This window comes from Anarrhichthys ocellatus, unplaced genomic scaffold (genome assembly GCF_004355925.1).
Source record: "Anarrhichthys ocellatus isolate YVR2014 unplaced genomic scaffold, GSC_Weel_1.0 scaffold100, whole genome shotgun sequence".
In the NCBI taxonomy this organism is placed as follows: domain Eukaryota; kingdom Metazoa; phylum Chordata; class Actinopteri; order Perciformes; family Anarhichadidae; genus Anarrhichthys; species Anarrhichthys ocellatus.
In genome coordinates this window covers 590,870-614,859 of record NW_022280130.1, presented here as the reverse complement: position 1 = coordinate 614,859, position 23,990 = coordinate 590,870, and the positions used below count along the sequence as shown (strand labels likewise).

General features: G+C 44.3%; 1 protein-coding gene across 1 annotated transcript in view; it reads left to right on the top strand.

Moving 5' to 3' along the window:
• The first annotated feature begins 7,854 nt into the window (after positions 1-7,854).
• The window catches only part of klhdc8a (kelch domain containing 8A), a 32,701-nt gene continuing 16,565 nt past the window's right edge, over positions 7,855-23,990 (top strand). The window contains exons 1-2 of the mRNA XM_031875933.1: positions 7,855-8,164; positions 10,479-10,540. The gene's annotated coding sequence lies outside the window, so the exon portion shown is untranslated. The remainder of the gene's footprint in view (positions 8,165-10,478; positions 10,541-23,990) is intronic.

Genomic DNA, 23,990 nt, shown 5'->3' with positions numbered 1-23,990 from the left:
ACAGTGGCATAAACAGTAGGCAGGATTCCAGCAGTATGGAGGTCATGGGTCCAAATGTCCACAGCTGAATCCCACCCAAATATGAAGGTTTGACCAGCCAACAACCAAAACTAATGCAGTTCCCCGTTTTAATTTGACATGCATTTACATTATGGTCTAATTCAATAATAATATTGTATTATTTTGGGGGCTAAAAACTGGTCGGGTCTAGTTTTGAAATGGACAGTTTGTAGGATTTAGCGGCATCTAGTGGGTGAAGATGTAAATTGAAACCAACAGAGCAACCCTTAACTCACCCATCCGTTTCTAAACGTGTGGAGAACTTACGGTGTCGCCTTCGGGTATCATAGAAACGTAAAGGGCCCTCTCTAGAGCCAGTGTTTGGTTTGTCCGTTCTGGGCTACTGTAGAAACATGGCGGTGCAACATGGCGGACTTCGTGGAGACGACCCGCTCCCTACGTAGATATGAAACAATTGAAAGTATTTTCAGGTGATTATACTACATATGAAAATGTAGTTATGTATATTATATTAACAAATATAAACCCCACAACCTAAACACTGGCCCTTTAAGATATTTAGTCTAATAGGAAATACATGCATATTGAGTCCACCTCTCAAAACACTGATGTTTAGCCGTTTGCTTTCTATTTTGCTCTTCAGTCCTTACTCATCACCTCTTGAGGGCAGACAAAAGATCTTACCGGATATCAACAATTCGAAGTGGACGAAATTTTTTTTACAAAATAATCCTTCGGTGGAATCAGCACACAACATCACATGCTCCACTACTTCAAGCTGTGTCAGTGTGGAGGGTACTCACCGGGGCCTCCGGGGCTGATTAGGCTGCTTCACGAGGAGTGTTTGTCGTTTTAAGGTAGCCATGATTATTTCTATGCAAGCTTGACGGGGTTTGCCACTGATTGACACTCACGAAACAAACCCGCTGAGATCAGCTGCATGGGTTACACCTGTTAGGCGATAGGTGACATGAGGCTTGGTCTCTAGCACAAATGGACAGTGGTGTCCTGTGAAAGAGAAGTTGTCCTTGTAGCCACACGTGTGCTACATCTATAGTGCAATGATTTCTCATGAAGAAGAGTTTTGCTTCACTTTCATTCTTTTCTTTTTCTCTGGCAAAATACAACTTTTGGACATATCTGAAGCACTGCCAACCTCTTCCCACGAGTGCAGGAATCTGAACTTTTACGTACCAACAGTCTGAAAACACGGGTTTTATGTTTAGCAAAGACGTGCACACATTGAACACCGACCAGGGAAAGGTCATCATGTTTACAGCTCCAGGCTATCTTAGCAGTAAACCTGCAGTATAAAGTGAGCGAGTTCACATTGTGAGGCATGGAGACGTGGTAATTAGATTCCTAAACTTTCTTAAACCGACAACACAACTTTCATTCCATACTTGATGCAGCTGTTTGCAGAGGTGGGAAAGTAATCAAGTTTTAAAGTTTAACATTGAACAAATGCATCGCAACACACACACTTATCCTCGCTTCAACAATTATCTGTTTGGATCCTCTCCATGGCCGCAGGAGTTTCACTCCACCTTCGAGTGTTGCCGTTAGTAACAGCTTTTGGGTTTTCTTTTCCTTCGGGTGTGGTTGGACGACTCAACAGGAGCACAGTTTTTTTCCAGCGTTCTAAGAGTACACATGACTATATGCAACAATAGCATTGGCATGGTTCGGCCACAGCTTGACGTGTCCTTGGCTCTCCTTACATTGCTCGGTTACATCTGAGCGTAGGACTTAGGGCAGAAATGCAAGCGTTATTACCTCTTCCACAGAGGTTGGGTTTTTGGTTTGTTTGATGATTTGTAGCACGGTAACCTGACGCGCCAGATGGTTTATCAAACAGAACCATCCGAGAAGCCATCATTGGAAGAATCCAGCATGTCCAGGCCCCACTACTCTCTTTTTCTCTGTATGAGCTGTATGCTTTGGAAATACTGGATTTAAAATCCACACTGACGGACATTAAACACCCTTTAAACACCTGTGAGATCACAAATTCAAACGGCCATATGAGGTCCAAGTCAAGTGAATGTTAATAAAGGCTGTTCAGGTGCTAAATTTGAAATTGTCCTCCATAGGCTCTCAATATGACAACGGCTGAGCCAGCGGCTAGAAGCTGACGGTGCTAACTGCGCTAACAGTGCAAACAGTGCTGAACTGGAAACCGAAAGGTGGGCGCTCGTTTTTTGCGACCACGCAGTCGGTCTGAACTGCTACTACAGCAATGCTCTGAATTTCGTACATACAAGCTTTGACTACATTTGAACAACATCCAATGCTGTAGTTTTTCTCGGGGACCGTCTCATTTAATGTCTTAAGAAGGAACCAATGGACCCAGTTTGGACCCAATGATTCCCGTTATCCCATCATAACACTCTCCAGAAGCTAAAGTGTAAACCTTCTGAACTTACAGTTTGTTGTGTCATTCTGCTGCTGCTGTGTAACGGAGGACGTCAGACCCCAGCCTGCCATTTCCCGTCACTCACAGGGAACGGCAGAGCAGTCTCGATTGTCAAATTACTTTCTCGAGTCAGATTGGAACAAAAGCAGTTTGACTCGAAACTTGAAGGTCACAACTTGAGGAATTTTATTCAGCGTTTCATCTCTGCTTGGGACAGAACAATTACTCCTGCGTATTCTAATCTCGCCATGCATCCGTGTGCACTACCGGCAAACTTCAAAGAGCTCCTTTGAAAAGCCCCCCACCCCCCACCACCTCCATAACAAATTACCATACAAAAGTCTCCCAGCACACGGCGCCACACTACGCCGAGTCTCTTCACAGACGGAGCTCCGCTGGATGATTGAAGTCGAGCTCCTCTGAATTTCCTCAACGCGCCTCCGTGATCAAAGTGGGATGAAGGCAGGCGGTTAGCGAGACGGGCCCAGAAGTGAAGCTCTGCCTGGGGCTCACTCTGCTCCATGCACGGGGGAGAGACTCCCCCCCCCCCGCTGACTCGGACCCTTCACTTTGCAGAATACGTATTGTCTAGAGCTCGCGCGTGGCATGCTGGTTATCGTGCTAGGCGCCGTCGAACTTCTATTAGCGCTTTAATGTTGCACGCACAGACACATTATATAGTGTATGCGTCTGTATTAAATGTCTGAAGTGAATATACTATTAGAGGTGTTTAAAATGCAGACAGTGGAAGCTGGTTGCCGCCCTCCTGCCTCATCCTGGTTCTCACAGAAGTCCCATCTGAGGCATGAAATATGACTGCAACGTCTTTCATCAATTTACAACTTCATATTAGATCTGCAACCAAACACATTTTCTTTATCTTTCTTAATTTGATGTACTTGATGCTGCTGGACCTTCACTCTGTACTACAAGTTTCACTACACGGCCAAAAGTATGTGGACTCCTTGACATTATATCTGCAAATATATAATTTACATCTTATTCCAAAAATCAGGGGCATTAATCTGCTGCTGCTAGAACAGCAACAACACTCATTATGTTTCAGGTATTCCACAAGAGCACACTGCTGCGTTCACACGCACGCCTTCTCCACAACAAAAATGTCTATTCAATTATAAACAAATGCCTCTCCAATAAGGAAATGTGTATAAAAGGGGGTTTCAATAAGAAATAAACCAAAAATACAGCCTGTTGCATGTATGATGTCTGCCCCGATGCAGGTAACTGAGTGTTTATATTTACTCAAGGTTTCGCAATCAGGATCAGAATGTGTTCAGTGCGGTTCTGCACCTCTCTTACGCCCCAAAGAAAAGGCGTCGTCTCACCTTGACTGGCCGAATGCCCCAAGCTGCTCTCAATCCTCAATTAGGAGCCGGTCCTCACATCCTGCGCAGCAGGTGATCTGAATGCCCTTCAATCCGCTCAGGGGAACCGGGACAGTTCAGCTGAAATGAATCACAATAATATTAATAAGGCTGTATCATAGCTGTTTTACACATATCCTTCACACAGTTATCTACCTTTCACATAATTCCACTAAAACCCTATTAATTCATTCTCATCACTGATGTGATCGGATTGTATTATTCATACAAGACGGTGGGCTGTGTGTCCTGATAACACTGAGCCTGTATGAAAGCTCTCTGCTGTCTCTTCCCTACATGGTGAAATGGGTGAGTAGTACTCTGAATGCACATCTTTGAAAATGCAACTCAATCACATAGTTGATCATAATAAAATAGATGCTATTAAGCATTCACGGAACGAGCTACATTTCTCTTCCCGTTCCCAACATCTGCCGTCACTCTGTGCAACGACTGAAGCGTTCAGCCAAAGACAACCAGCTGCAGTGTCGGAACAGGTTTCATCCAGTGACGAAGGCCCGAATTCCAGTGCGGCCCCCTACACGCTCCCACCCTGTGACGGAGAGAACTCTGTTTGTTGTCACACTCACGGCTAAATGAAGCACCCTTCTTTAAGGTGTAGGGTATAAAGAAGCTTCAGGACGAACCTCCCTCCGTCCGAATGAAAACAGAAACTGTCAAAATTTGTGTTGCCATGGTTTCCTATCAGCATCTCCGGAAGCGGCAACCTAAGCCTATGGACAAAGAAATGAAACTCCGAAGCAGCTTTGGTGGCATTTCTTTTACACATATATAGATATAAATAGAGAAGAATAAAATAGAAATAAATAAATGAAAACAATGGTGTAAACAGTGTAAACTGTAATGCTGAAAAACGGCATCGAGCATAAATAAAAAATAATATTAGTTTAAAAGTAAAGAATATATACATGCATTATTAATGCCAGAGTAAAGCAAAGTTTAATTATTGCACAACATTATTGCACTGTTAGGTCAGTATTTTACAATTATAAATATAATAAATTATGGGGTTATAGCTGGGGTAAAAAATAATAAAAATAGGCATATGTATGCTGGATATAAAGATATAACGTTTCTACCGTTTTCTAGACTAGACAAGGGTGTATTTTATCCTAAATACTATAAGTTGTTAACGTCTGTGTGATAATATTAAATATTAATATAAGTTTGAGTAGTTAACGAGTAAATGTTTGTAGCGTTCAACGCATGGAACTTACATTTGTATGATGTGTTATTAATGAAAAAAAGAAGGATGGCGAAAGAACAACTTAACAATGCAGATTTGTAAAAAGTCTGAATTCATGCTTTGTTGGGCGTGGCCAAAAGATGACAAACAAACAACTTTTAAAATGCTTGTTTTCTGAATGGAGTTCGGATTGATTCGTGCTGGGCTTTGCTAACATTGCACCTGCTCCATCAACACTCAAAATAGAGTCAGCTTGGCATAAATACAGCAATGTTCTGGTTCATACACATACATTCATATGTGTTAATATGAGGTAAAGCTCTGGGTGCCCCATTTCTGATTCAACAAAGTCAGCACATGCAAAACAGGAGTTGAATGGAAGGAACCACCGGACGCAAATTGCCGTCTTTGCATTGAATTGCGCCACGCAAAAAACACAGCATTAGACAAGAGCCTGGAAGACGTTCACATCAAGGCAGTAACAAAATGAAAAATAAAAACCAACAATCCAATACATAACATGATTTGGGCTTGTCAAGGCAGCGTGATATGTCGCCACAAAGTGCCGTCCCATTCGTATTCATCCCATTTCGAGCCCTTGCTGCCTCTCACACTCCACCATGTAGGTGAGGCGACTCAAGACTCTGAGGGTTCAGGAGTTAAGGCCTTGCAGAGGAGGGGGGGTGTCATAGTTTTAAAGCGTAGCGCTGACCATGCTGCCGTATTTGACTGAAGAAGTGTTGGAAATGCTGACGTAGACAGTTCTTCTGGAGCAAACTGTCACAGCGTAGTGTTTGATGAAGTGACAGCAGTGATCTGCCAGGGACAGATGGATCAGTTTGGTTCTCATCATCAGTGAAGTTGACCAACAGATCATTTCCTCTGAGTGAGGTTTAACAATTGGTTTGCACAGACTAGAAAAAATACACCCCTTGACCCAATTAGAGCCGCTGTTAACCTGGCATGAATCAAACCCCACACAATACCTTACACATACCTGTGTCAAGCGCTATGAGCTGTAAGTTTTGCCAAGTGAAAACTGCTGGCTGTCGACAGTTTGAGTTTCAGCTGAATTATAGATGTGGCGGCGGACCAGTGTTCTGCTCCAATGGAGAGATCACAGATAGAGAGTGACATGTCGACAAGCCAATTATGCGACCGGCCAGCTGTCATAGGCAAACAATATCTCCGCCGTCATCTCAAGTCTCTGAGACTTCAGAGAGCCTCCAAAATGCAGTCGACAGGAGACCACGCAGATATCGACGCGCGTGGACAAATAATAATAACGCAGTTGAAAAGGCATATACGATGAGCTGTAAAAAAAAAAAACACACATGTGCACGGACAGCCGCGCACGTGTGTGTGTGTGTGTGTCCGGAGCTTAAAGAGAGAGAGAATGATGGCGCTGTAATCAGGCTAGGTCCCAGGAGGGCAGAGCAGCAGTGCTGACAGCGAGTTGGTACTCATCTTCAGAGCAGGATATCTGGGCCACAGTCCCCTCTGTCTGGCTAGCAGGGGGTTCAGAGGAGGTGGAGGCGCAGACGGGAGGTGAAAAAAAGAAATAATAAAATGACCTGATGGCTGAGAAAATAAGTGGGGCTTGATTTTCTAGAAGCAATGACAGGAACACAAAAGCTGGACTGCCAGTGAGGAAGTGAATGATGGTAGTCGCCATTACTGCCTTAACAAAGGCAGAGGGCGGGCTCCTAGCCAGACTGTGTATCATGCACCATATATACAGTATATTACTTTATATATATACATTTTGGCACCACAATGCTGGAGACCCATGCCGTATTGCTGGGAACGCAGGAGGGCAAGGGAGGAGCACGGGGGAGAACTGGAACCAGGACTGAGAGGGGGAAGGCTGTCAGACCTCTGCTGCAGTAAAATGAGAGGTTTCCTAAAGGGAGTCTGGCGCTCGGAAAACACACTACCGCTTTAGCTGAAGCGAGCAAGAAAGATTGTAGCCAACCCCTCTCACCCTGGACATAAACTGTTCGAGCCCCTTCCATCTGACAGGAGGCTGCGGTCCATCAGGACCAAGACCTCACGCCACATGAACAGTTTCTTCTATGCTATAATAAACGGTTTCTGATTCTGATTTTGTACACAGGGATCGCCAAAATCCACGCACAATGAACGTTACCTGTAGCAGCTTTAAACATGTGGTGTAAAGGAAGCTCAACCGCATCGAACTGTGTGAACAAGAGTCAGCGGCCGCGGAAACAACAGTTACTGCTTCACTGCTCAAGATCACTGAACTTTTATCTTTTTTTCTGAGAAAATAAGAAGGGTACACTGACAATAGTCAAGATCACATATTATAAAAACACATAGCAGCCAACACAAAGTGCTTGATTACAGTGTGTCTTCCTGTTACATTAGGGCCGCATAAGGTCAATAAGGCCCAATCGTGGTGGCAGGTACAATATATAATATATATAGTAATGCTAAAATATTATAATGAGAATATCAATCCTGTCTATGTATCAGTGTGGGCCAATGTGGGGCCTAGGGCAGGAAATGAATGTGCAGACTGGAAAGCAGCGTGTTGAGCTACAGTTTAAGTCCAAACATGATATGAAAATAGAGAGCTTGCTGCTTTGTCACCAGCATAAAGCTTCATCCCAAACATTCCCAACTCATTATTTATAGCAGTCTCATCAATAATATATGTATACTGTAACATCAAATCAACAGGGAGACCAGTAAACTCCCACTGTTTCATTTGATGCATGAAATAAGTGTCAGCGGTGCTCCCCTTAACCAAATATAGGTTACCCCAGCACTCAGGCTCTCTCTCCCGCTCTCTCTCTCTCCGGATTGTACCATCGCAGGGATGATTTTTTTACTCGTGCGATGAAAGCTCGAGATGAATACTTCATCCCTGACCCAGATAATGGCGATATATCAGGCTCGGAAAGCGGAGCTCTGTCGTGTTGCAGCCCGCTCCTCCGCTGTGCGCTCCCGGTGCGGCGGGAGCTGTTAGTGGCGCGGCTCGCCTCGCCTCCCATCTTCCTCCGCCTGGAATCCGACCCATCCCCTCTCTCCGTGTCGCTTCTCAGAGAGAGGAGCGGAGGGGAACGGAGAAGCGCCGCGCACCGAGAGAGGGGCGATGCAAACGGGGGAAAGGTGAGTAGCTCGAGGAGGAGGGAGGAGGGGGGTGAGGGGGGAATTAATGGAAAGGTAGTCGGTGTTCCCGAGAGGCGAGCCACTCGCGCGCTTTAACGCGACTCCTAGGCTCAGTCGAAAAGTAAATGCTCGTAGTTATACTCGCAGTATTTCGTTACTCGTTACATTTGGCTACACAGTGCCCAGGAAGTTTCGAGAAAGTTGCCGTTTTCTTCGACTGTGAACTTCGGCAACCCGGTGAGACAAACGCACAGTTAAGCTAGCGGTGCAATAAGGTTACTGCAGGCTAATTAAAAAAACTATTCTAGAAGAAGGTGACATTTTAGGTTACTGCAAGCTGTGGTTTTAATTAACGGTAAATTATTCTTGTATAGCCTACATTAGCTAACACCACACTGATGTTGAGCCTCCATGAGGCACTTCAGTGGGGGGTATAATTCAAATGTTGCTCCTGTAACTGTTTTTGTGTGAAGCTGTTAGTTATAGCCGCTTACAAGCCTCCATTAGAAATACTCAGATAAACAACATGCAGCACATGCAACACACAGGTGGGGATAACATAGAGGCAATGACAAAGTAAAGTGCTAAAGCTGATGCATCATGCAATATGCACTCAGTTGTCAGTATATTAGGTACGTACACCTAGCTATAACTAGTACAGTCTAATTCAACAGGCCAGCAAAAAAAAAGAAATCCTGCATTCCAGAAGGTTCTGTTGTTCTGTTGTTACTGTATTAGAAAGGTGTCTCTAGTATTTAGTCTATTCTTAGTTAAAGGGCGGACAAAATACTAGAAACACCTCTCAGTAGAGCATTTAATTCAACTGCACCACAAATGTCAGCGTTTTTAATCATAAAACACTAAATAGTATGATTTTTAATTAGTGAAGATTTTTGTTGCATTATATTGCATTGTTTGTTAGATTTGCCTATACCTCATACATTGACAACTTGAGTTGAATTCCCCCTTTGAATATTATTGGATCGTTTACATCATTTGTCATCTTGGCCGATCGTTTTTTGTCGTTTTGCTTCATTAGCTGCTGTAAAAAGGCTCCAGACTATTATTTTGTCACGTCCGTTTCAACCACTCTGCAGTCAGTGTAAACCATCAAACATTCTAAAAGGTATCCTTTTTTCATTGTTCTAGTCATCTATATACATATACAAAACACACAATTCAGATTCTTAGTTCAGGGGTGGACAAAATATTAGAAACACCTCTCAGTAGACCATTAAATTCAACGGCACCACAAATCTCGGCGTTCTCAGTCAAACACTGGATATAACCTTCAGTCAGCGATGATTTTTGTTGCATTCGACTGAATTATCTTTAGCTTCGCATATCCCCCATAATGTGACAACTCGAGTTGAAGTCCCCGTTTGAATATTATTGGATTGTTTACATCATTTTTCATCGCTCAAAAGGTTTTTCGACTCCTTCCCCAGCCCATGAAATGATGATTGATGATGATGGATCTATTGTTGAGGGCCTCATGACAATGACAAAGACCACCCAGACCTTATCTGAAAGGTCACTTACTCAATATGCACCACACTTGTCTGTCTTCAGTCTGGCTGCAGCGCCGGATCGTACAGAAGGAAGAGTGACATTTCTTTGTCCTCCTCTGAGACTGTCACTCTCCTCTGCCGTCACACTTCGCCCCAAAGTTGGAAACTCAACTTAACTGCATAACAATTGAAGGAAGACTTTTGTAATTGAGTGGTCCCCTTCAGAAACTCCATGGGGGGAGGGGCTACTTATACATGCAGTAAAGATAAATAAATGATACTTGAAGAAAATGTGTCAACAAAACAACCCAATTAAGCGCTCATTCTACCACCCATTACACTGAATTACATTCACAAGTGTAACACTTCAAAGATTCTTTGAATATTTATCGGTTACTTTGTTGAAATCCGCATGAACCACACTTCACATCGGCATGAATTGGATCCGCAGCACTTATTTAAAGCAAGTTAACACGTGTCACTCCTGTTATTGCCTTCCTCCAAAGCAGCGGTGAAGAACACAAGGAGCAAATGCCAGGAGCTGAGCTTTCACTAAGACAACATGAGGACTACTCCATGCCTAATTAATCAGAGCACAGAAGGCCGACTTGCCTCCTAAGCTACCGTGTGACCGTTGCTGACAAACAATGCAGCATTTAAAACAGTCTGGCTCACTCTGCATGAAGCAAACTTTGGGTTTTGTTGTTGAAATGGAACATTGTATCGCAGTGTGTGTGATAGTGAGTTAAGTGTGTGATGTAACGTTCTGTGGTGTGGAGTTTATAGTGTCACCATCTTCACAGGTGACTGAATCGCAGCGCTGAGAAATCACCAAGGGTTTCACGCCTGGGACTCCGACCTGCAGGTACAGTAGTGTCATTGATTTTCCTTCAGCTGAAGAGCCTCTCCCCCTCCCCCTCCTCATTTTTACTTACTTCCTTTTCCTTGGTTCAACGAGAATTGATTACTTCCTTCCACATAAACACCATACCAGTGGATGGCCGTGCACAGCGTGCGCCTGTCACGTTAAATGGATGCGGTGGGATGACGGCCTCCGCCTGCTCCTTTTTCTCACGAGACAGACAGGATGGAGCTCCTTCCCTGTCAAAGTTAGGAGGAAGTTAAAAAGTGATATAACGTATTATGTCTGTCAGCCAGTGCTGCTGGGATGACGGGCCATCTCTCTCTGACAAGCTGAGTGACATTTTTCAAATTTTCAATTGGCAGCAGTGCTCCAGAGTCACCGTTTGATTGACGGCTGCCGGTGCAGACTTTATATCCCTTCTTCTGGGTACACAGCAGTAACTTGCATTGGTTTATTCTATACTTGCTGAGCACAGTCAGCTGCTTACATTGGTGAAAAGTGTGCACTTATTATTGGTATGAGGCATGAAGTCGGACACAGCTTGCGTTGCACTATAAGCCTACATTCAAGTTGCTCTCCAAAAACTACATTTTACCAGATTACATTTGAACACATCATGAGACCGTTATTGAACAGAGCCTGAACGCATCGTAGTGTAAAGCAAACTAGCTCCTCCTCCTTCAAGATTTGTTGTTCGCGATGTAACGTTATCAGAGATTGGCGACTAGAAAGCATTAATGCCGATCTCCAGACCGCATATGTTTTCTGATTATCGGTCAGTAACGATCGTCAGTAAAACTTTATTTCACACTGTGACGGTTAAGCTGCGTAAGAATGATCATTTATGAAAGGATCATTATTCTTATCTGCTAAGATGCTGATATGATTCTATAGAGGGTTATCTAGATCTTGCTACTGACGGACAGCAATGCTACACACTGCGTTGCTTTCATTGAATATTCTAAATTCAAATATATATTAGAGTTGTAAAAAACAAAGACATTCTAATCCACTCAAATGACGGGCTGTTGTCGTCTGACGTTTGTCACGTTAAATGTTGTTATGTGTACTAGTAATGACACACAGTACAGGTAAAAGCAAGTAGGAACCTCCCTCCAGCCAGCTGCCACCTTATGTAGGTTTCTGTACTGAAATGAGGAGGTATGGTATAGATAACTCATTTCAACTTCACCAATCAGCCGTTCCTCGTCCATGGCGACGCGACAGAGGTTCAGCTCTAAACGGCTCATCGCTGGCGGACGGCTAGGACACGGTGTCGTGAACATAGTGACAGCAGTTTTAACGTGTTATTTTGTGTACAAGTAACTTTTGAAATTGCCAAGTTTCTTAGAAATAAATAGGCAATTGTATTTTTTATGTTCTGTATAACTTGGAACTTGTTTTTGATGCTACTGAGAATTGAGAGATACAGAAAACTTTTACGTAACAAGTGTTTTACTTGTGAAAGTTTAGCATGAATACATGACTTTTCAAATGCAAGAACTCCAATAATCTAACACAACCTTTACTCTGCTTCCATACCATAATTCACCACACCGCCTTTATGGCGGAGAAGATCTGAGAATAGCACCTCAATCACATCGTGACCCCGAGAACCAAAAGAGTCAATATTCTTTAATGATGTATGAGGACATTTAGTACATGAACCTGAACAAGGGAGGCAGTTTGAATGTATACAAATCAGTGCTGGGCAACGATTAAAATATTTAATCGCGATTAATCGCATTGTTATGGCAAATTTCAATAATGAATTCAAAAGTAGTGTATTGTGCACTTTTATTCTAAAAGTACTGCTATATGAACAAAAGGGAAATAACATTTGGTTTGTAAACACATCAGGTTGTTGTTAGCAGCAGTATTCCCTTTACACAGCAGCAGTTCTATCTCTTCACTATCTGTGCTCAGTGTGCTGACCGTATGTGAAACGTTCCACTGCTGTGCAACAGGAATAAAATGTTTCAGCACGTTTCAGCTAAATGTTTGTCTTCATGACAGTCAGAGCATGTGAATGCAGCTCTACTGTTCATCAATAATAATAATGCTGTAACCGAGGTGATGATGGTGACCCAGCGATGTCCAGTAGCCTCCAGTGAGAGCAACAGCTGCTGCACGTTGTAACGCCGTCACTTTTGTAGTCCTCTCCTTTAATACAACTCGTGTATTCTTCTTGTGACAGTGCGTCTTGAGGGAGGCTCATACGTGCTGTCATTCGTTGCGATCCTAAAGCTGCGTTCACACCAAACGCGACGCGAACGCACCTTGAGAACGCTCCTCAGACCGACATCTTCCACAATACTAATCGGCTGCAGTTTGTCTCCACTTCTCTGTAGCATTTGTTAGCTTGTCTTGCTTTAGTTTATCTATACTTTTCCCACACACTGCATCAACGTAGTCTGCCGAAGACTTCCTCCACCGCTGCCAGTGCACACACTTTCAAAATAATGTAACAGACTGTCTCACCCAGCCGAGGAAACTCTGGAAACGGAGCAGGCAGGTCCACATGGTCCCCTGCTGGCCGACCGTCTGCCGAACAGCCCTGAGCTGGGCTTCAACGGGTCTTCATCTCTAACCTACATGCTGTACTTGAACCAGCGGCGCTTTTCTCTCTGAAGTGCCGCGGAGTTAGCCTGCTAGCTAAACTGAGACAGCTAAGCTAAGCTAAGAAAGTGCACACTCACAGTCGCCGAAGCATAAACTAGTCGTAGCAGTCCGTAGTCGGTGCATAAGAAACACCGCTGCCACCAATGTGACCGAGCATCCTGGATTTGTGTATGAGGGGCATTTATAAGACGGTAATAAGCGGAGTCAGCAGACCAGACTTCTCGTTCAGCCCAGGCTTCTCTGTTTATTTCTAACCCCCCCCCGACCAGAAGCGGAAGTCGCCTTATCTCTACAGCAACCCTGAAGGGACATATCATCTCCAATACAAAACGATAAACATGAGACAGTCTATTACAATAATAATAATAAATAAAAATAATGCGTTAAGGCGCGATAAGATAATTGTCGGCGTTAATTAATGAATGCGTTAACGTGAAATTAACGCGTTAACTTGCCCAGCACTAATACAAATATAATGTAGTATATTTGTTGAAGCAGGGACTACTTTTCCTGTTTATACAGTAACAGAGAGCTAGAGGCAAATGGCCGGAGACTGTGTGCAGCTTAAACAATTCACTTATGAATTCCGGGTTGCTCAGCAGTCTGAAAATAATCCTGGTAAGATCAGCTAACAACTAACACAGAAACAAATGAATTTACCAGCACAGCGCTCCTGCTCTGCTTTTACCCGACACATGGCACGCTGAAGCGTTAGCTACAGGAACACAGCCATCTACAGGAACACGTGATGCTGGTGTTTTATCCTCTTTTTGCTTAACTCAACAGTGTGAGTGTGTGTACACTGCAGCAGCCTGGTTACTGTGTATCCGCAGAGCGGGTAGATAAAAGCCCGCCTGCAGAACACACTGTCCGGGCCTCCTGCCGTCTTATGATCCACTCTCAGAGGAGGTAAACACACTCTTTGTGCTTTTTCTACAGATGCCTTTACCCATAAAACCCACCTCCTACGCCCCCCCGACCTAACTCTCTTATAGAAGTGATGCAGAAAAAAAAAGCCCTCCCTTTGCACAAACGCTCTCACTCTGAAAGTCAACCGTTCAAATCTTAAAAGGGTAACGCACACACACACACACACAGACACACATGCGCGCACATAAAAGCCCGGTGCAGTGAAATAACCGTTAGGGAGTTCATTCCAATTCTGCTGACAGCAGATAGGCCTCACCGTTCTCTTTCTCTATCACACAGTAATTACTTATAAGGCCACAGGGATTATGATGTCCCCGACTCCCCACTGTAATAGAGCCGGTGCTCCATATAGCCCTGTTAACTGAGTACGCAGCCTTTATCACCCCCACCCCGTCCCTCATTAAGCTGTCCCTCCCTCTCATTATTCCCCCTCCGTGTAATATCCTCCATCCATTAACTTGGCTCACTCCTCCGCCCGTCCTCCCGTCTCTCCTTTTCCTCACCCTTCCTCCTCCATTGCTCTTTTCTCCACTCGAGCCTTCGCGGCGCTGCCACGCTGGATCAGCTCACTCTTAATTTGACTCCTACACAGCAGTCAGAACCACTATGCTCTGAATATACGAGTGTGTGTGTGTGTGTGTGGGGGGGGGGTTCTGTGCTTCAGGGACACAACACAGTACAGTGGAAGCTGAATATACATTGTCCTTATATAACCGAGCATGTTCCTCGGTGCAGGCGGTTGGTGTCCATGCATACGAGCCCCATTTTGTTTTCCACTCCAATGTTTGCTTTTTCCTCTTTCTATTTCCGTCTTTATCTCCTTGGCTCCTGGCGCAGCAGCACCATGCAAAAGTGCAGCCACTATAGTGTGTGTTTGTCCTGTATGTTGTGTTTCAGAAGGTGGTTAAACTCTGATCACCACAAGGCCCTCAGCCAGTAGTACCATACAAAGTATCTTCAGCCTTATGCTGGGTTTACACTACAACGTTTTAGCCCCAGTTTTCTACTCGCCGAAAGTTTTTGGACAAAGCCTCAGATCAGAAATAAAATTAGCACTCGCTCCAGTGAGCGGCGATCGCCATGTGTGAATTTCCAAAGATATGTAGCATGGTAAATATCTCGACCTGTCTGCGAGTCCAAATCCTGTCATGTGAGAATTGTTCTGACCGGCGATGACCTAAAGCCAATGAGATTGGGGCGGGAAATATATTTAATACAAATGTATTTAAGTGGCCGAAACGCTGAACAATGTAAGTTACAATATCCTTCAATGTAAATATTAGCCACTGCTGGCAGGTAACTGTGGTAGTTTTTCTTATTATATATTACTATATGACCGGTTTGTTATCATTTCTAAGTGTGTAAGATACGTATGATGTCGTAGATAAAGTGTAGCCATAGACCGCACGTCTTCTAAATCAGACTTGACTTGGCGTGATCCCTGTCCTTCATACGGATCCTGGAAAAGGATCTCCAGAGAAGAGTGGCAACCCTGCAGGTGTCTAAATGAGACAACTAAACATCATCCCTAGAACATCATTCGGCCTTCACCTCAGTGGTGATGACGTGAAGTCATGTGACCGTGGTGTAGTTCGTTTCATCATAAGAGGGGTGTTCATTGGTGAGGATTATCTTGCTGAACAGACAGTACAAGTATCATCAATGTTTGTTTGGCATTGAGCTTATTCAGTGTGGCTTTGTGGCACAAGGCAGTAAAACTGCCTGTGCCAAAGCACACTGTATATTATCCATCGGGCTTAATAATAATAATCATCATCAGCTTTATCCAAAAGTTTGGCGCGCCTCTCCTCACACAGCATTGCCAACAGCGGCATGAAAAATACATCAAAATGTGCGGCCTGATCGGGAATAGTGTGCTATCTATTTTTCGGAGAGATTCGCCAAAGCGGTTTTCCCGAAAATTCCCGAAAATCCCCAAAAACTGAGCAAAAGTTCTCCATTCACTTGAATGGGGTTGCGGCGTGAAGAGAGCTAAAAAAAACACTTAACTTTGGGCCCACATTAACGTAGAAACATGATTCAAAGTTTAAAACGTAGACAAAACGCTGCACTTTATTGAGCCAAATGGACATTTTGATAGCTAGCACAGTTTTCATGAAGTCACAGATTAAGTTTCAGGAAAATTTTGGGTCTGTTTCAGATTTTATAATGGGTGTGTATTGCACGGCTCGTTAAGAGCTAGAGTGAGAGCATAACCGTCAGAGTGGAGCGGAGCAGGAAAATATTCTGTGATTTTTCCAAATAAATTGCTCTAGCTCCCACAATTTTTACTCTTTATACACCATTTTTGGCCAAAAAGCTTGGAAATGTTGTGCTGTCGCACACAGATGTCTGTGGAATCCAACGGACTTACACATTTGGCTCAAAGAGCCACAGAGCGACATGAACTCCAACCAACTGCTCCATTAGACTCCATGTTAAATCTGACCACTCATTTCTCAAAGAAAACAGACGGTACCAATTTTGTATATTGCGCTCAAGCTCACATTTTTAAGACCACAAACATAAAAAACACATCTCCGCGTTTGCCAGAGTCTTATCTCTCTCACGGTATCCATATTTTATTGATTAGTCTCATGGTTTTGGTATGAAGGGCATATGTTTGACAGGTAGTTTTGTTGGAAATCACTGTTCACTCTCTCTTAATTAGCCTCTAACACACAGGTGCTCCAATCACCAACATGCACCCAAGCACACAGGTGTTTATATGAGCTCATTAGTGATGTTGATAAACACACAGAGGCACTGAGACACACACACATACACTCCTCTCCCTCTCTCTCTCTGTCTGTCTCTCTCTCTCTCTCTCTCTCTCTCTGTGTCTCTCTCTCATACAGTCATTCAGGTCTTGGAGACTGCCCCCCCCCCATTTTTAAATAAAAGCGCACACACATGATTTAGAGATATACGTGATGCAGCTCAGCCAATCAAATATGGGTATTCTGATAAGTTTCCTGATTCGAGTGACATTTACACACACCGCGACACAAGAGGGAGAGACGAGGAAAGACATGGCAGAGCAGGACAATAGTCATGTAAGCTGTAAATGATAAAACATAGGACAATCACCAAATGAGAAAGATTGCCAGAGAGATCAGTCTCGCTCTCGCTCACTCTCATACAGTCATTCAGTCATTCAGGTCTTAGATATTTTTAGAGGACTTTTCCCCTCTCACTGTCTGTCTGCCTGTCTCTCTCCCTCACTCTGTCTCACTCTCCTCTCTGTCTATTTTTCTGTCTGTCTCTCTCTCCCTCTCTGTGTCTCTCTCTATCATAGTCATTCAGGTCTTAGATATTTTTAGAGGACTTTTCCCCTCTCCCCCCCCCCCCCCCCCCCCCCCCCCCCATTTCAAATTAAAAGCCCCACAGAATGAATTCTAACTCGAATGCTTGTGATGACGCCTCTCATTTTAGTGTCAAGCATTATGATTCTGTCTCCTCTCCCCCTCTCTCACCCACCCAGTCCCACCCTTTCGAAATAAAAGCCCCACAAATACAAGATTCAATCCAAGAGTATTAATCTGAAATGCAGAAAAGAGAGTAGCGCTATCTCAATTGAACCTGAATGACACTACCGGTAACATTGGCGTGTGTATATATTGCGATTTCTTCGGGCAGTAGAAGCCACACTGTCAAAATTTCTTTAGAAATTTTCTAGTTTTCTGCTGTAATCCAAAATCCAAATGAGAAATCCCATTGTCCTTTTGTTGAGGGAACCAGCACAATGGCAACTTCCAGGTTGTCCTTATAAAGGACACCGTGCCTTCAGCACTCTATTCTCTCCTCTTCAGCTCGACAGCACACTTGAGTCGCTACGGTGACAAGTGTGCCCACTTTTACAGCATCTGTCACCCGAACAGAGACACATGCGCGCGCAAATAAAAAGACACACAGAGACACGGATCCGCAGGCAAGGACGGCCGCAGCCAACACATCGAGTTTTGTTTGCCTTTTAAATGCAGATAAGAGAAAAGCCAACTGCTCCACGACGGCGTCAGCCAACAATCAGCCACAACTTATTTAGAATCGGCTCTCTCATTACTGGACCCCGGACCCCGCGCTGCCAGATTTAGCCTGCTAATTCACTTCATCAGCACCAATACAGACGCGGGAACAGCTGGGCTGGAGCGTTTAGCCATTTCAATCTGGTGTAAAATATGTAAATGGCAGCATTCATGGCGAGCCGGCCGGCAGCAGAGCTAAAAGAAGCTCCAATGACAGCAGCGGGTCGTTTTCCTGCAACATTATCATGCTGCATTGTCCCTCCTTACCACAGAGTCTCTGTCGGCTGGAGGTGATTTATTACAGATAGCGCACGCTGTGTTTACTGTCTGTGTCCACGGTGGAGATAAGATTAGCAGAGAGGGCAGTTGGTGGCTCCGTTTGCTCCCAGGAGGCTGAGGGATGCCGACTCCACAGCTCGGACTCGGAGGACTGTCTTTTCGGTTGAGCGACTCTTTCGAGGCCCCGCAAACCCTCAGATTTTAGCTTTGTGTTGCGCTCCGTCAAGGCAGAACATTCTCCTAATTCTGTCTGGGCCACTAAATTGGTCGGAGCCGGGCGGACAGGTAACCCGGAGCTCAATCTGATCCTGGAGCCGACCGACGGCACGATGTCTGTCGGCCAGAGGAGCTCTCAAGCCGCGAGGTGTTACAGCCAAGAGGCCGTGTAAGTGTCAGGTACAGCACTGCGTTGGTCTGAAGCAGAGCAGAGAAAATGAGGTCTGCTGTCCTGTGAATCCTCTCCTCCATCTTCTACAAGTACTCCTCTACTTTGGCTCCATCTCTAGCACTCAACTTTGCTGAAGTGTTTCTGCTCACTTACCAGGCTTCACCTGTCACTGAAACTGTGGAGGCAGTATTTGCATTTTCCTTCGATAAAGTTTAGGTTTTTTACTTTCACCACTTCAATGTCTGTTCATCCATGGTAGCTCTCACTGCCAATCTGTCTTTCTGTTAATCCGTGAAGAGGACCCATTCCCTATGTAGATATGAAGGACTAAGCTAACGAAAAATACAATTCTTAGCTTCAGGTGTTTATACCATAATGAAAACATAGTTATGACCATTATCATCCATTTCTGCCAATAGATCCCCCTAAATCCTACACACTGGATCTTTAAATTAGAACAAGTACAACATGGCACTTTTGCCTTTGGTTTCACACAGGACAGGAACAGCGGCCTCCTGGGTGAAAGTCCTGAGTTTAGGACTATGATAACAAACGTATTTGTTTAACGTCAAAAACAAACGTAATCCCGGAAAAAACACATTTCCCTCGAAGCGTAATCGACAATGCAGTTTTGTTGCTTGGGACCATTTCCTTTAGGAGACCAGGCTGGCATCGTTGCCAGCTTTATCAAGCTGCCAAAAGTGATGGCTTTATGTAATTCAAACACGAGCATCTGTTGCTGTTTGTTCCTCACGGCTTCATTCAGACATAAACAAACGTTGACAGAAAGACGATGGCGCTCCCGTGATGTTTGACCTCGTGAGAGGGAGCAGAAACAGAGAACAGAGTTGTGGAAACAGTGAAAAGTAATGAAATGGATGTTGTCTGTTCCCCCACAGGCTACGTCAGGGATCAAAGTGAAACATTTCTACTTTGAAGCCTTAATTCTTGACAATTCATCACCATCATTTTCTCAGTGATATTTAAAATTACTAATGATACGTGTTCTATCGGAGAGGTTACTGGTCAGAAGGACTCTTACATTTGAGCAGTGTCTGTATAGGCGTCTACATGCATCTCTTAAACCTCAGCTGCTGCAGTGAACAGAGGAAACTAACAAAACATATTAAAATGTCTCTGATAATTTACCCAGAAGCCTGCAGTGACGAACTAGAACTGCTGTGTCTTCTCTTTAATAATGCGTCCATCGTTTCTCATAGCGAAGACTCTTTTGTCTCCCTCCTAAAGTTCAATGGATCTGTATCTATAGTAGTAGCTGGCCTCAGCTGAACCTAGCCAGATCAGCCAAGACAGGAACAGCACTGATGGTATCAGACTCAGGGAGGTGGGGCTGCTGTAGGAGCAGGGGGGGGGGTGTGTGTAACGTCAGCATTGTTAAAACCAGGCCAGTGTGGAAACTGTCTGATAAAGCTCAGGTACCTTCTTCAGCACACACACACACATCCAGATAAGTGCACACACCCACACACTCAACACATTTCGGCAACTTGGGCGGCGCACTGAGGTCAGCTCCAGACTGCAGCACGGATGCGTTATTGGAATACTGCAGACTAATTAAACACAAGTCAATAAACGATCCCTCGGTGAACTGTCTGCGTCCACAGAGGAGTACAGAGAGGGTCAGTGTGTGAGCAGAATGAAGCGCACCTCTAAATAATGAAAATAGGTCGCCGCACTAAGGAATAGCTCGGAGCCTTTTCCCAAATCACAGCCCAACCTGTGAGACAGACTTGAAAGGAGGATTAAAGGGGACTCCAGAGAAAAAAAGGTTGTTTTTGAAAAATTCAACAGCAGGTTAAGTAAAGAGTGCTACTTTATTCATAGCTAAGAATGTGGTGGTCAAAGCAGCAGCCGGGGTGACGATGGTCCTCTTCATCATATCAAACCTCGGTGTATCGTTGAACACCATGATGACCATGAGTACAGTTTTTTGCAGATTGTTTCGTTAAAACAAGATGAAACAAACAGATCGAGCACAGAAGCAGTGCACTTTTAGTATAAGGCTGGGCCAGTGTGAAAACCGGTGTACCGTATCTTAACGACTGGGTGTCGCACTTGACCCGGCATCACTAAAATGTCACTTAAACGAGATTAGCTAGTCCATCTTAAAAGTCAGCCCACCTTAAGTTAGCCCGGGCTGAAGTTGTCGCTAACTTCAAGGCTAACCGTCTTAACTTTTTTCAGCAGGTTGCTGATGAAGGCTTCTTTTTAATTTGCCATACCGTGTCGTGGTTGCATAAAATCAAACCGGTTTAGCTCATACACCGGACCGATGGAACCGGAAACGGACCCGGCTCTAGCATCCAACACTTATCGCAAACAAAAGTGCAGTTGGCAGTAGACAGACCTGTCCAAAATCTCCAAATGCCTCTTTTGGGCTCTGTTTTGAGTTTTTCCTCTTTCTCTACGTTAAATATTTTGTATCTACTCTTTTATAAAGTCGAGGTCTCATAACAGACAGATTGCAAAAAGAATATCCTGTTTTTCCTCCTGGTGTTAGGAGCCTTTCAAACACCCTCCACACAGGCTGTGTTGTATATTTGCCGACATCAACAGCTCCTTCTTATTACCGTGACTTGTTTACCAGGGACTGTGCTTCCTCACAGCTCGAGGTCATCGACATCGCACTGTGTTTACACCACGAGCACACGGTGTTTCTCCGATCCCTGTGTAAAACTGCCTTTCCATCTCGGCGCTGCGCGTGATCACGTCAGATTTTGGGGTTTTCATGCACAACTATCTGCATTGGTTGCTGTGGTAACGACCTAGATGTGTGTACGTTCGCTAATGGGTGGTGTGATTTTCCGACACAGAGCGGAAAAAACCCAACAAGCTGCCGTCTTGATGGAAATGTGTCCTCTCAGTCTACTTCCACAGAAACAGAGAAGTGATGCACTCGTGTTCTGAGCCGTAATCAAAGGCGCCCGAAGCCACATCTCTTAATACTTAGCATTCAGATCATCCATCAATTCATTCATGCTTCACAAGTAGATGCTCCTTCATCAGCTGATTGGCTACCACCTGACTGTTGACATTATTACCTGACGTGTCTCACTGTTACTAGCGACATAACTTGAGGCAGTTTATCAGACCTCACACTGTAAGGAGCCACGAAACAAAACGCTCTAGAGAACTATTTCAGCCGTGGCCCGAGGCATTGTGCTTTTTAGGATTTGCGTCTGTCTGGTCTTGAAGGAATTTCTTCAAATTTTGGCACAAACATCCACAAAACTGAAGAATTACTAATATGTCTAATAGGATGAAATGATGGAGTGATGTAATTTAGGACAGACAGGGCTGTAAACGGAGGCACACAACTGCGAGGCTCATTTGAGTATTACATATGCAGTAATATTCGTGTATCGTTAAGATTTTATCAATACTAGTGCTATGATCGATACTTTGATCGGTTCTTTTTGATGATATTATGAGAGAAAATCAATATTTAAATAAAAGAATCCACATTGCTTTATTTTTCTTTTATGGAAACAAATAGTTTTTCTTGAGCAGCAATACAAAAAGGAAAAAAATCTTTATAATACTTCTGCAGCTAAACAATTAGCTAAGCAATCAGCTTTAATTTAAGGTCTGTTCTCCTTATGAAAGGAGTTCTGCTCCTTTATGTTCTGCTTGTTGGGCAGATGTTTTCAGAGATTGCTGCTGTTTCCTCCCTCACTCGTGAAGGTTTTATAGCATTTGACACAACGAGAGTTCTCAGCATCTACTGGAGTAAAATGTAGCCATGATGTGTGTCTCACGCCGTAGTCGGTGTGTGTGTGTGTGTGTGTGTTTCAGAGTAAAGCACGACTCCGCCCCTCGTGCAAAGACACAGAGACAGGTTTGAGGTTTGAGATGCTGCTTTTTTCCTCCCAGATCTCCCTCCCTAACTTCTAAAGTACCGATAGCAGAACCGTAAACTCCGGATCTTATCAATTATTTGGTTTTACTACTTTAGAACCGGTTCCCTATTAGAACCGGGTTTCAGGGGGCATCCCTATGCAGTAGTACTCCCCAACACCTGTGAACGGATTGTGATGTGTAAAATCCAGCTAATGCATCACAAAACTAGATTGGTTCTGATTGGCTCCCATTGCTGAACGGTGACTGAAATCAATCCAGTCAGGCCAGTTTGTAGCAGTTTTACCTTTTTAATTATCAATTAGAGCTAATTCAATTAAATATGAACGAAAGAACATTTATTTGTGAAATGTTATTTCACGATACATCTGAACACAACATCCTGAGTATTGTGTGATTACTGAGAGTCTCTCACACGCCGGGTCTCTTCCCTCCAGGTGGGATTAATAAGGGATTAACTGTGAGGCCGGATCCACTTTAGTCATCTCAAATATTCCAATTTGTCCTATCAAACGTTATTACCGGCTGGATTTGTGCTTCGGCTTCAGGTTAGCTATGCTTCTTTGCATATAGATGCGTCTGAAGTCCGGGAGCAGAGCGACCGACTCCCACAATGCAACCTGTGTAGCCACAAACGATTGTCTTTAAAACTCAGATGGAAGGCTGATAAGACGCTAATCAATGATAATGGCACCCAATTAACACGCACTTCATTAGGCTTCGCTTAACGAGTGAAGCTTTTGCGCGGCTGTACGTGTAGAGGCGGTCCCTGCGCGGGAGTCCGCCGGGGGGGAGCCACCGCGCCACCTAATTAAAAGTTTCAAGTCGGAGGCACGCTGATTGTAAATGACTTCGGATGACGCTGGCGGGCTCGCTGTTGATCTCAAGCTGCTCAAGCAGTTAATTAAAAAAATAAAATAAAAAAAACAAATCTGTTACAGATTGCAATTAATGCACCCTGAGCGCCGGCCTCGTTAGCGGGCGCGCGGCCGCCTCGGTCAGCCCGTCGGAGAGAGCGGGAAAAAAACGCTCTCCATTTGTTTTTCATCTTTTTTCATGAGCCTGTTATTAACAGCTAAACCAAGCGATAAGCAATCATGTGCACAAGAGATGAAAAAAGAAATAACAAAAGCTGCGCCTCTTGGGAAAAGCCTAACTGTTGCTATGGCAACCTGCAATGAAAGGGGGGGGGAGGATTTTATTTTGAAGGGCGGTCGTCTCTTTATATTCACCCTCCGTCCTTTATTCCACCGTCTGTGAGGCGATCAAAGGTGTGACGGGTAGATAAAGTGTGGCGGCAAAAAGTGGAGGGAGATGGACAGAGAGA